Source organism: Notothenia rossii, assembly GCF_949606895.1.
Source record: "Notothenia rossii genome assembly, chromosome: 4".
Classification (NCBI taxonomy): domain Eukaryota; kingdom Metazoa; phylum Chordata; class Actinopteri; order Perciformes; family Nototheniidae; genus Notothenia; species Notothenia rossii.
The window spans coordinates 43,873,291-43,885,583 of NC_136902.1; the positions used below are offsets into that span (position 1 = coordinate 43,873,291).

General features: G+C 38.9%; 1 long non-coding RNA gene across 1 annotated transcript; it reads right to left on the reverse strand.

Annotated features, from left to right (window-relative positions):
• Window positions 1–517: 517 nt before the first annotated feature.
• On the reverse strand, window positions 518–10,625 carry LOC307036455. The gene is made up of 2 exons (XR_013807359.1): window positions 7,414–10,625; window positions 518–3,319 (listed from the first exon to the last, which is right to left on the reverse strand). It is a non-coding gene; the product is annotated as an uncharacterized lncRNA (long non-coding RNA).
• Window positions 10,626–12,293: the final 1,668 nt, after the last annotated feature.

Consider the following 12,293-nt stretch of genomic DNA (forward strand, 5'->3'; position numbering starts at 1 on the left):
GTATGGAAAATGTCTAACGCCCTCCTTTCACATCATAAATCATCTTCATACTGTATCTGGTGTAAAGGCACTTGTTCCTTTACAAAGTATATGAAGGATTAAACTATCTAAAAATAGCTAAATATTACTCTTTATTTAAACAAGTCTAGCGCCATTCTATCGGTCTGTTTTTATCTAACTGTTTGTGTCATCCTTTTACTGTGTCTCTGGTGCAATTTACGAATCTCTGCTGGCTCCAGTAGATATAGTTCTCTCCATCCACATTCTTGTTGGTTCTGGGACAGAGGAATAATAATTCAGAACCTGCTGATATTTGAATCTTACTACTTGGCATATGTTACAAACAAAAAACATCTTCTTGGTGAACTAAATAAAATCCTTGTAATCTTTCTCAAATCTAATATAACAATTAACTATTCCTGTTTGTGGTAAAAACACACTAACGTTATGTAATACAATTTCATTATGATTCAAAAACAACTAAAGTCATGATGATGTCAGAGTGAATGATTTCCTGAGTGTGTCTGTCCTGTAAGGTACGTCATTCTCTGCTTGGATCGTGTGCAGAAATCCCATCGATTGCACCTGGCAATACTGCTTCTACCTATCTATTATCAAGCTGAAAAATGAATACAGAAATCCAACATACTGTCATCAAATGTCTTTCTATTATGAATTGAAATGAAATGTATATCCCCATAATGATAATAATAACCTAAACAATAAAGTCTATGGCCTTTACTTCTTTTACCAGGCTAGTTACAAGATGTTATCAAAATTAAATTCTGTCTCATTACATTAATATGTTTCAGCTTAACTGTAATATGTTCTTTCTACATTTCAAACCTCAGGTACTTTAATATCTGTTGAAATATTACAAAATTGTTTCATTATCACAGGTCAACTTTTTCGGTATTCCATTCTGGAATTAGATCTCTCACAGTAGCCCCTTGGCCACTGATTCTGCATCTGTGTTACCTGTTATAACTCAATCAATATTAGAAACATGTCAACATTCACCAAACAGTATATTATCTGGTTATGGAGCAGGTTAATCCTAAAACTATCTTCAATGCTCAGTTTGAACATCTGGGTTGGGGCGGAAGGTTTCTTTCAGTCCTTAAAGAAAAAATTTAAATTGTGAATTTTACATTTACATGTTGACATTATACATTATACACACTCCCCCCTATTTACACATGAACTCATGTGTAACAAAATCCTGTAATTGGGAGGGGGAAAACACTTTCAGGTAAATATTGGTTAGGGACATAACGAACATTGTTTACAATTTTAGACCCATTATTATTATTTCCACAGTAAACACTTCAGTGAAAATAAGTGTTTCTCTCTGTCTTTCAGGCCCAAAAGAAACAGAATCTTCAGATTTTAGATTGAGTTTCACATTTGCAAACCGCCAACTCCTGTGGGAATAAAATATCATCAAGTAGATTAGAAACGGGTCACATGTCCGGTTTCCCCTTTTTATGGAATTTTTAGGAAACCTCTCGTTTCCCTTGGAGCTCCAAAATAATATGTTAGTCCAAAAACATGCTTGGTTAGTTATTGTTTTAGAATCATGCAGTTACACTGATCACATGCCGGCATTCATTCACATTCACACTATCTGGTTGTCAAGTCAGGTTTGGTTTGGTGACTGACCCCAGGGTCAGTCATTGACAGTGCTTTTGTCACACTGTCAGTCAGGGTCAAAGGTAATTTGGTCTCAGTCTTTTGGCCATGTCGTGCTCTGCAGAGTCTTTTCAGAGGTATTTCAGCATAGGCGGGTTCCCTTTATCTACAAAAATATGTCATATGTGGAGCGCCATTCCTTATTCATTCACGATTTCAACTATGATTTTCAAGATGGTTCTAACTTTCCTTTTGGACTTCTGCCTCCCATCTTTCCTGAAACTTGGTACAAAACTCACTTCCTTATAGTACTACTGATACTGCAATTCATTTACACCTAATTAGTATTACAATGTCTAATAGATCTAATTCAGAAACTTGTGTACATAACTATTATCTTGAGTCAAACCATTACTAGGATCTGTGTAGCTCTGCTATGTATTTCATAGCTCATCTATCTTCAATTCTGGTCCACTTAAAAAACAACGTTAAACTCTTTAGCAGTGTGTGGAACCTTGGGTGTCCGAACATGTAACAATTACTCCCTCCTTTATCAAGGATTTTAAGACAGAAGTCATTTCATATTTCCATCTGAAAGCCCTCCTATGGTAATAAGTATGCTACAATGGAGAAATCAACACTTCAGATTGGAATACTATATTTGGCTTGGCACGAGCTCTTCCTTTAACATGATCCATACAAATACAGATGTGTCTTATAGAGTGGTTCCTAAAACTATCCTTTTAATGGTGATCAATATTGTAACAAATGAGATCACACGTGAATAAAAATCTCTAAAAGAATAATTTGTTAACATGATGAAAAGATTGAAGCATATGGTTCTACTCTGTACTCCACAACACCCACTGCTTAAAGTGGAGTGAATATTTCCATCATGTCTCCCTCAGTGTGATTTTCTCATTTTACTTTAATAGTTTCCTCTTTACTGCTATTTTTAATTTACAAATTGATTAATTCATGGTTAATAAATCTGTTTGTCTTTACGTATTTATCAAGTGAATTCAAGTTATTTAAATGTGGTCTCTTTTATGTGCGTTTGTGAATAAGTGTGTTTATGTGTAAACTCACTCATTCCCGTTCTCCTTTTCTCCTCCTCTGGTTGTCTCAAGCCGTGACCCCGGCCTCCTCACTTCTAATCGACCATGCCAACTCCTCTGATTCTGTCTTCTCTTCAGTCCATCAGCTCTTGAATCCATCCGCTGTAACTCTTTTAGGCAGCCTTTGGCCCAGTCACATCGGCAGCCCACATCATGCCACTGTTCTTGCACTGCTTTTTATATGTCATCTCCTCCTGTACAGTCTCTTCGCTGTTTATATGGAGGGCGGATTCTGCTCTCAAGTTTCACACTTTGCTCTTGCCAAATCTCGTGGCACAGCTTGGAACTTCATGCCTGGTCTGAGGGACTGATGAGAGTATCTCTGTATGTCAGCAAGCCGTTTGGTTCTGGATGCCTCAGGTGGAGATAGTTCTGGCTGCAGTTCTGTTGTTGTTGTTGTTGTTGTTGTTGTTGTTGTTGTTGTTTCAGCTCTGGTTCTCTGTCTTTTTGATGGAGAAGGAGGAGTCTCCTGTTGGGTTAGGTCTTTTGTCTGCTTGGCGGGACGGGGTCGTAGCCTTTCTGACTCAGAGGGGGAGTCCAGGTCTCGGGACGCATTATCTATAAGAAATCTAGCACACTGAGGTTAAATAAATCGAACCCTTTCCACTCTGTCCCTTTCTAAATCATACTATCCTTCTTAGTTGTTAAATGCCATCTAAACAACACAATGAATGTCTACTAATGATATTACAAATACTCCCTCTAAAAATTGTTTCATCCATTGCTACATATTTACCCAACCTGACTCTTTCAGGAAACCATTTTCTCCTATAAATTGAAACACCTGTTTCAAGCATCACATATTTCACACACTAAGAAAGAACATCTCCATATTTTCTCCAATATTTTAAATCCCACTGTTACTTAGAACAATAGTAACCCTGCAGAGCACACTAATCAGATTACAGTAATGAAATTTGACTCAAGTGTAGGCCTATGTCTACTTTCCATTTTACTTATTACTTTTAGTGAACATTTATTTATATTGTCTAAATCCCTTGTCTATGATGTGCAAACAGTTCGAGTATAAAAATGTGTTTTTCTCTATGTATTTACACTCTACGGATTCTTGAGTTTACTCATCTCCTGGTGCTGTCGTTGTAAAAATGTTCGATTCCTTATTGTTTTGAACCAGTTTTCCAAAATCAGTTCTAACTGCCGTGCCGTTTCTGCAAATGTAGCGGTGCGGCTACACACTGTGTAAGTGGGTGCCAACATGTTCCTTTTTTAACTTTGATCCGGAGTGCATCTGCAGTGCGTTCTACAACTTCCAGCGGTCCACTCCGTACAGGTTGCAACAGCTTCATCTTGTGGATTTTTACATTTACCCAATCCCCTGGTCCAACAGAAATATTCGTCATGGCCCTGGCATATGCTTCCGCCTCAATTTTTCTCATATCTAACATTGGTTCTCCTCTGTATTGTGAGGTGATACCTTGTGGTGGATATTGCTGAGTGGGGCAATCTCTGGCCAAATGTCTACAATCACCACATATGAAGCAGCCACCATCTCTTCTTCCTCTTGAGCGTTGCTTTCCTCTCCATTGTCCCTTTTGTTGATGCTGTATGGGAGTGTATGCCTGAGCTGGCGGCTGTACTTGTGTAGGAAGATACACAGGTATTTGCTGTTGCTGGAATTGTGTGGGAAGATACTGCGGTGCTTGTGGCTGTACTTGCGTAGGAAGATACACAGGTATCTGCTGAACTTGGTTTTGTGGACATACACTTCCTCGTCCGCTTTGTTGGTTCTGCATTTGATTCTCTGGTTCTTCCTGAGTTTGAACTGTTGGAGGTGTCCACCCTGCCTTCTCTGCTAGTATGGCCATCTGATTAGCTTCAGTATCTTTCTCAGCCACCTGCATCTTCAAAAGTATTTTTTCCAGTTTCTTTGTTTCTTCATCATCTTCCTTTGTTATTTCCTGGCATTTGATGTCATGGTGAATGAGATGTAGTCTCCATTCTTCTGGGATTTTAGCTTCTAACCCCACCACATCTCTAAGGCGTGCCTGCACTGATTGGGGAAGGGCTTTAATGACCGCGTCCTTCCACAGCATTGTGACAGCCGGCGAAACGTCATGTCGTTCTCCAGTACAGTCCTCCCACACTCCTTCACATCTCTTCAGGAAGGCATGCATGTTTTCCTCCGTGCCTTTCCTCAGGCCGGTGAGGGCATGTAAACTGCGTGTTGTCGGGTAGATGTGACGAATAGCAGCCCAATAATTCGACCTGATGTAGTTGAATGAAGTGTCATCTGGGTCGTGCGTGCAATTGGCCTCGGAATCTACTGCTCTTGCTTCCAGTCGTCCTTCAATCCGTCCGAGCAGGGCCCTCATGTCTCCCAAGCACAGGTGGTCTTGGGCTGTGTATCTCTTCAGATAATTCACCCACTTCTGACCTCCTTTCGTGAGTGGAGGTAGTTTTGCCACTAATGTTTCCATTTCCCTGTGAGTCCATGATTGTTATTGAAATCCTCCTCTTCCAGCCGCTATCAATGGCATGGAGGTATGTGCACCGGTCTTGGATCTTTTAGTTTTCTTGGTTCTTCTCGTTTTGGGGCATTTCCCAGGGTAATGTTGCTCATTTTCGTCGCTACTATTATTCTCAGGAGGAGATGCAAAACCGCGTTGTTGCTGTGACTGTTCATGGTATGGGGAGGGTTTACTGGTTTCAGACTGTGTACCGCCGTCGTCATCTTCACCTCCCTGTCCTTCGGAATAGTCAGGAGAGTAGTTTGTTCTGCGTTTTCTTTGAGTTCTTCGTTCTTCTTGTTCTCTCCTTTCTCTCTGTTGTCTATCTGCTTTCATGTCCTGAAATCTTACATCTTCTTGTCGTCTTTCCGCCAGAAGTTGTTGGTATTTATCTTCCTCCCTTTGTCTTTCGGCAATAATGTCATTATGGGCTTCAACTGCCTTTCGTCTCTCTTCAATAATGTCATTGTGGGCTTCATCTGCTTTTCGTCTCTCTTCCATTCCTCTGTTGAGCTGCTCTTCCATTCCTCTGTTGAGTTCCTTTTCCATTCTTCTGCTGAGTTCTACCACATGTAAGCTGTTTGTCAATCCTTGGCTGGCATCTTCCAGATGGAATACCAGACTTGCAACCATAGCTTTTCTTTTTTCAGCTCTGTTCATAGCAATGTGTTCAGGTCCTTACCAAGAGGGTTGTCCGGCTTTGATCCATGCTTTTTCCTGTTGTAAGTATTCAGCATTCTCATGTTCAACTACAGCTTTTCTATGGGCTTCCGTTGGTCCAGGCTGATCATCTGCTGGAATCAATCCTCTCGTTTGCCACTGTTCTAACAGTTTCTCCATTTGGTTCCATATCCTCTGTCTTTTACTTGAAACTGTTAAAGCATCCGATCTGATTTTTACCCTTTCCTTGATATCTGCAGTTGAGCCTGGCTCTGCGACTGGTCTCAACTTGGTGTCTTTTGGCGACATGTTTAAGTACTTGGATAATATTATTAAGTTATCAAAGATGAAAAACTAATCCTCTGAATAGTACCTTTGTATTCTTTATAAAGATATCCTATGTCACCTGAACTTAACTTTAAAATCTGGTTGTTGTTTTTTTTTCAAATAAATAAAAATGTTGGAAAATCAAAATCAAAATTAGACAAATTAAATTAACATTTTGAAATTATGCACATTTTAAAATCTGAATAAAGAAATAAAAATGAACAGAAGTTGACTTAGTAATATGAAAATAGGAATATGGTGCAAATCCAAATAAACCGTGTACAGTGTATACTCAAGTTTATGAAATTATGCAAATGTCATAAAATGAGTCAACTACAATACTTCAATTCAAAGAAACCTCCTGTAATCTTTATCTGTGTGGTGAAGAATGTATTAACTGTAATACTTATTATGTCCGCTAGGGGAGCTGTTTTATTTTTGAACTCCTCTCAAATGTATCAACTAGTACTTCCGGTTCATAAACCTACTTCCTGTTTATTTCCCCAAAATAATAAAGTTCAAATGACTTTCTTTGAAAAGCATGAAAAACAAAACAACTCAATCTACTCTCAACGTTCATCTACACCATCCCTGTGTATTTAATCAGTAATTACCAGTTGTATCTTCACTCAAACTACTTCATCATCTAGTAATGTCAACTGGCTAGCTAACTAGCTTAGCAGTATAGTATAAAACTCATGTGACTGGGGGAAGGGGAACACTCAACATGTGCAGATTAAAACCACACTGCTTGACAATACAAAACAACACAATCTTCATTTATCTTAGCTCTAAATTCTTTCGATGCTGACCTTAAAAGCTGATCTCATACCAATCTTGTACACAATCGTTTCGGCTTAGAACATTGCACAAAAATATACTTTTCGGCTTAAAAACTCCACACAATATACTTTATTAAACCAGACTAAGCCGGTTTAACACATCAAACATATAGACTAACATGAATGGACCCAGTCCAGTGTAAACCAGATCAAGTCTGCTACCTCCCCAGAAGGTCTTAATACTATGTAATATTCACATTAATCGGGCGGCGCCGAGGATACAACAGAGATGAATAGAAACACTATATACAATCTCCACACCACTCGCAATCACCACAGATCAATCTACAGATCCATACCAATGCTTGCACCTAATGTAAGTTATTTAACTATACAGTTTTTGAATTGAACAGGTAACTGTCTCACCTTTCGTTTAGGCCCAGCCAAAAACTCCAGCAGTGAGTCTGTAGCCTGTCCTCCCTTTGTGCAGCCTGGTGTGATGCTAGTTAGCTTGCAGCCTTCCCCTCTACTCAGCTCTATCCTGCTTCAGGTCCACCCAGGGACGCCAAATTGAAAGCAATTCTAGAACCCTGAAGGCAAGAGAGACTGAAAAGAGTCAAGCGAAGCTTATAAAAGTTAACAGCATTTAATTACACAAAATATGCGGTGGTGTACAAAATGAAATGTGCGAGTGGAGGCGCTCTCCACATCCGACCGGTCAGTTCAGGTCAGGGGGTCGAAGAGATCAATTCTTGGCTTGCTCTTCCTGTTGTCATCTGAGGTCTTCTCCTATTGGCCGGCGTTGTCGGGGGGCGGGTCCAATGCAATTCCTGCATTTTTCTGTAGCTAAATTGCATCATTCTGGCATCTGTGGTTATTTAAACATTCCCTGCTACACATTATTCAGCGTCAATAAATGAGTGCTAATCCCAGTGTGCTCAGTGTACAACATCACATGTCATTTCACCTTGGTTCAAGGTTTGAAATCGTATGATTCCGCCAGATGCTAAATGCTAACCGGAAGTGACGAATTTTCAGAATAAAAGTGTTAAGCTAATAGTGAGAACTTCCGGTTTTTCAGAATAAAACTGATTTAAATCAAATAGTGTATTTAATTCAAATTACGCCATATCAACATTGATTTGAATTTCTAACAGTACTTTAATTTAAAAAGGCGCGGGTTGGACACAAGCATGATATTGTTCAGTCAGACAAACAGCTGTGATCTGGCTCTCCTCGATAGGGAAGAGAAGAGAATGGATCTCTCCTCCGGTGCTGTTTATATATCCTCTGCTGGCTCCTCCCCGCCAGCCGGCTCACCTCGTCTCCAATGTCCGTTATTGCATTTAAACAGAGGATAGGTTCTTTTCACATTCAATATATGCTTAACACGCCGTTTCTCCTCATATTCTCTTTCATCACTTTTCATTTAACACATTCTAAACGCTGTAATCAATACTCTAAACAATACTTCTCGGCTCGTTTGGTTTCCGGTCATTCCGGATGTTGTCACATGCTACTCTCGTCTGTAAACAATAATGTATTCAAATAAACTGTACCTTCATTTAATATTCAGCATGGTAGTATCTCGACATCTATAGTTGTAGTGTTAAATCAGTAGCTTCGGTTTGCACCACTCCATATCATTTCGCTACTAAATTCACCTCTTTAGGAAATCGTATATTAGCCACATGCTAAATGCTAACCGGAGATGAAGGATTTTCAGAATAAAAGCTTAACTGCTTGTACACAAGAATTTCTGGTTTTTCAGTATAAAAGAGCATTAAAACTGACGGCATGTTTAAACTACATTTCCCCATTAAAACATTGATTTTAATTTCTAACAGTCCCTCCTTACACACCTAAAAGGTGTGTATAATACTGAAATCAATGAGTTCTTCATCTGAACTTTGCATATTACATATCTCATTAACAAACATACAATCAAATGGAATGGTTTTACAGCCGGCTTTACAAAAATACAAAATAAATTCTTGTCTGTGTTCAAACATAAAAGTTTTCCCTTGTGCATAACTTCTAGTGTTTACATTCAATATCATTCTTCAAAATAGCAGCAATGGCTTGGTATCAGAACATTTCTTCGTCCCTCCTTTCACAGAAACCGTTCTCATACCACGCTCAGTGTTAAGGCACTTGTTTTTACAAAGTGAAAAGAAATAAACCATTTTAGAATAGCAATAAAATAGTAAAGTCAAATAAAATAGACCATCTTGGTATAGTATAAAATAAATTGAAAATAAAAATACACTATCTTGGAATAGTATAAAATAAATTGAAATGGATTCACTCCATTTTAGCATTTTATTTTGCTCACTTCTTCACATGATTTCATAATGTAAAGAATCACATCAGCTGGACATTCATTGATCAATCTCATCTCCGAACATCCATATCATTTAAACTAACTCATCATTGTCATCAACATCTGTATACGGGGGTTGGTCGTCTTGTTCTGCTAGCATTTGTAATTATCTCCTCATGAGAAATGTACCCTCCCTCCTTTCATACCATTTAAGGTATGAAAGTAATATGTTCTCTAGAAGGGGCCGTCGTGATCAATCGGTACGTTCTACTCTGGGGTACGGCATTCTAGACAGTCATTTCTGGGAGAAGATTTTGGTCAGTTACAACAGTTGTAGAGTTTCATCACTTAAAAGTTCCTTCTCATTACCTTTGGGTGGTCTGTTCTAATGCAGTGATAAAGTCCCTGAAATGGTGTGAGAACCAGTGGAATATCAATAACTCATTATACTAATTTATTTTCAATTCTTGTCTACTTAAATAGCTATGCTAACCCCTTTAACAGAACCTTGGGTGCTAGAGCATGTGATAATTACTCCCTCCTTTAACAAGAACTTTAAAACAGAAGTCATTTCATTAATGGTTTGCAGTTCAATTCAGGAATTTACACCTATGGCAGATATGTTTCTCCTTTAAATAACATCTCTAAAAGTCAGGTCATCACTGATTGAATGGATGACCTTTAGGAGCTGGTGGCGCTTGTCTTTTAAAACTCATACTCCATCTGAAGCTGCAAGTAAGATTTAAAACATCTGCAGGGTGGATCGAGCGACCCCTTCTCCCTGAACGATATTTGTTGTAAAATATGCACCATCACAATGAGTGATCCAAGGCCCCCCATGTATTACTCCCAATTATATTAGTTTTTTTAAATTAAAATGTGCAATCTCTCTTTTGTCTTTTTAAAACTCTACATCTTGGACAAAAAACAAATGTTATTTCCACCTTAATCTTCCCTCCTGAGGTAATAACCATGCTACAATGGAGAAATCAATACTCTAGATTGGAATACTATCTTTGGCTTGGTACTAGCTCTACCTTTAACATTTTCCATTCAAATAAAGATTTGTCTGCTTTTATAGAGTGGTTACTAAAACCATCCCTTTAAACTGTAGGTCTATACTGTAACAAATTAAATCTTACCCAAATTCACACATGAATAAAAAAAACTCTTAAAGAATAATTTGTTCATATGATGAAAAGATTGAATAATATGTTCTACCCTCAGTGTGTTTTTAGGGTTATTTAATAGTTTCCTCTTTCTTTCTTTATAAATTCACCAATTGATTAATTCATGGCTAATAAACCTTTTTCTTTACGTATTTCTCGTTGGTGATTAAGTGTGTTTATGTGTAAACTCACTCACTCCCGTTTTCCTTCTCTCCCCCTCTGGTTGTCAAGCCACGACCCCCTCACGTTCTGCCGGACCATGCCAACTCCTCCGTCCTGTCCTCTTCTCCGTCCACCTTCTCCTCAGTCCATCTGCGCTTGGATCCTTCCGCTGTAACTCTCTTCAGTGGCCCAACTGCTTTGCTTTTCATCTCCTCCTTTACAGTCTCTACTTTGTTGCATGGAGGGCGTATTCTGCTCTCATGTCCCACACTCTGCTCTTGTGTCCAAATCTTGTGGCTCAGCTTGGAACTTCATGTCCTGTGGGGGACCGATGAGAGTGTGCCTTTTTATGTCACCTGTAGTTCTGGATTCCTCAGGTGGAGATGGTTCAGCTCTGCTTCTCTGTCTGTTCGATGGAGGAGGAGGAGTCTTCCGTGGTGATGTCTTTTGTCTGCTTGGAAGTTGGGGTCGTAGCGTTCTGACAGGAGGAGAGATAGAGAGAGAGAGATCTCGGGACGCATTATCTATAGTTAACACACTGAGGTAAAATAAATCCAATCTTTCCCACTCTATTTTCCTAACCATACTATCTTTCTTTGATGTTAAATATCATCTAAGCCCAGTTAATGTTTTCTAATAATTGTACCATATCCCGAAACATTGTTTTCACCCACTGTAACATGTTTACTCCAATTAACTCTTTCAGGAAACCACTTTCTTCCATAAATTTAAATACCTAGTTGCTTCAAGCACCACATATTTCACACACTATAAAGGAACGTCTCCATATTTTCTCCATCACTTTAAATCTCACTGTTATTTAGAACATAAGTAACTTTGGTGACTGGACATATCTGCAATGTCGCCACTGTCTGCTAGAAAATTTTGTTCATAGAGTTTGTACGTACAAAGCTGTACTTTTGGGTTAGTAGCCTGTGTACTCTTATCCCTAGGGGACCCCACAATTGGTTTGGCTTTGTTCTCGTCAGCATCTCTATTTTATCCCTGGTTGTGTCCGTTACATAATTTAAATAATGAGTCCAAAAATAACATACAAAAAATTGGACTCTTTTTCAGATGTAAAACAAAAAAATAGGTTTTCACATTAATGTACAATCTATAAAAATCTATAAACAATTTGTCTTTTGAGCTGTTTCTATCTTTATCTTATTTCTATTTATTGTTTTGTTCCAGCTCTGCCAAATCAGTCCTAACTCCCAATAATGTTCTGGAAGTTGCCAGTGAAGGGTGACAATGTGTGAGGTGGTGTCAATTTGCTCCTTTTTCTTTACCTTTAAACCGGAGCGCGTGTGAAGTTTGTTACAACCTTTCACGCTTCCGTCCACCGGGGATGAGCCCACTGTCTTTTGTGAACTTTCACCCTCACCCAATCACCTGGCCGAACAGGAGTCTCTTCTGGTGTCTCGTCTGGTATCTCTGTAGTTTTCCTAGCCTGCTGTGTAGACAAAACTTGCATAATATTACTCAGAGTTCTGACATATTCATCCACTTCTATTTGTCTAATATCTAAAACGGGACCACTCCCTCCTTGGAGAAGGCCCAAGCTTTGGCATACCTCTTGTTGTTTTATGACCTATTGTTGACTACATGTTATTATTTATTAACTACGTCACTGAAATCAACATATCTGT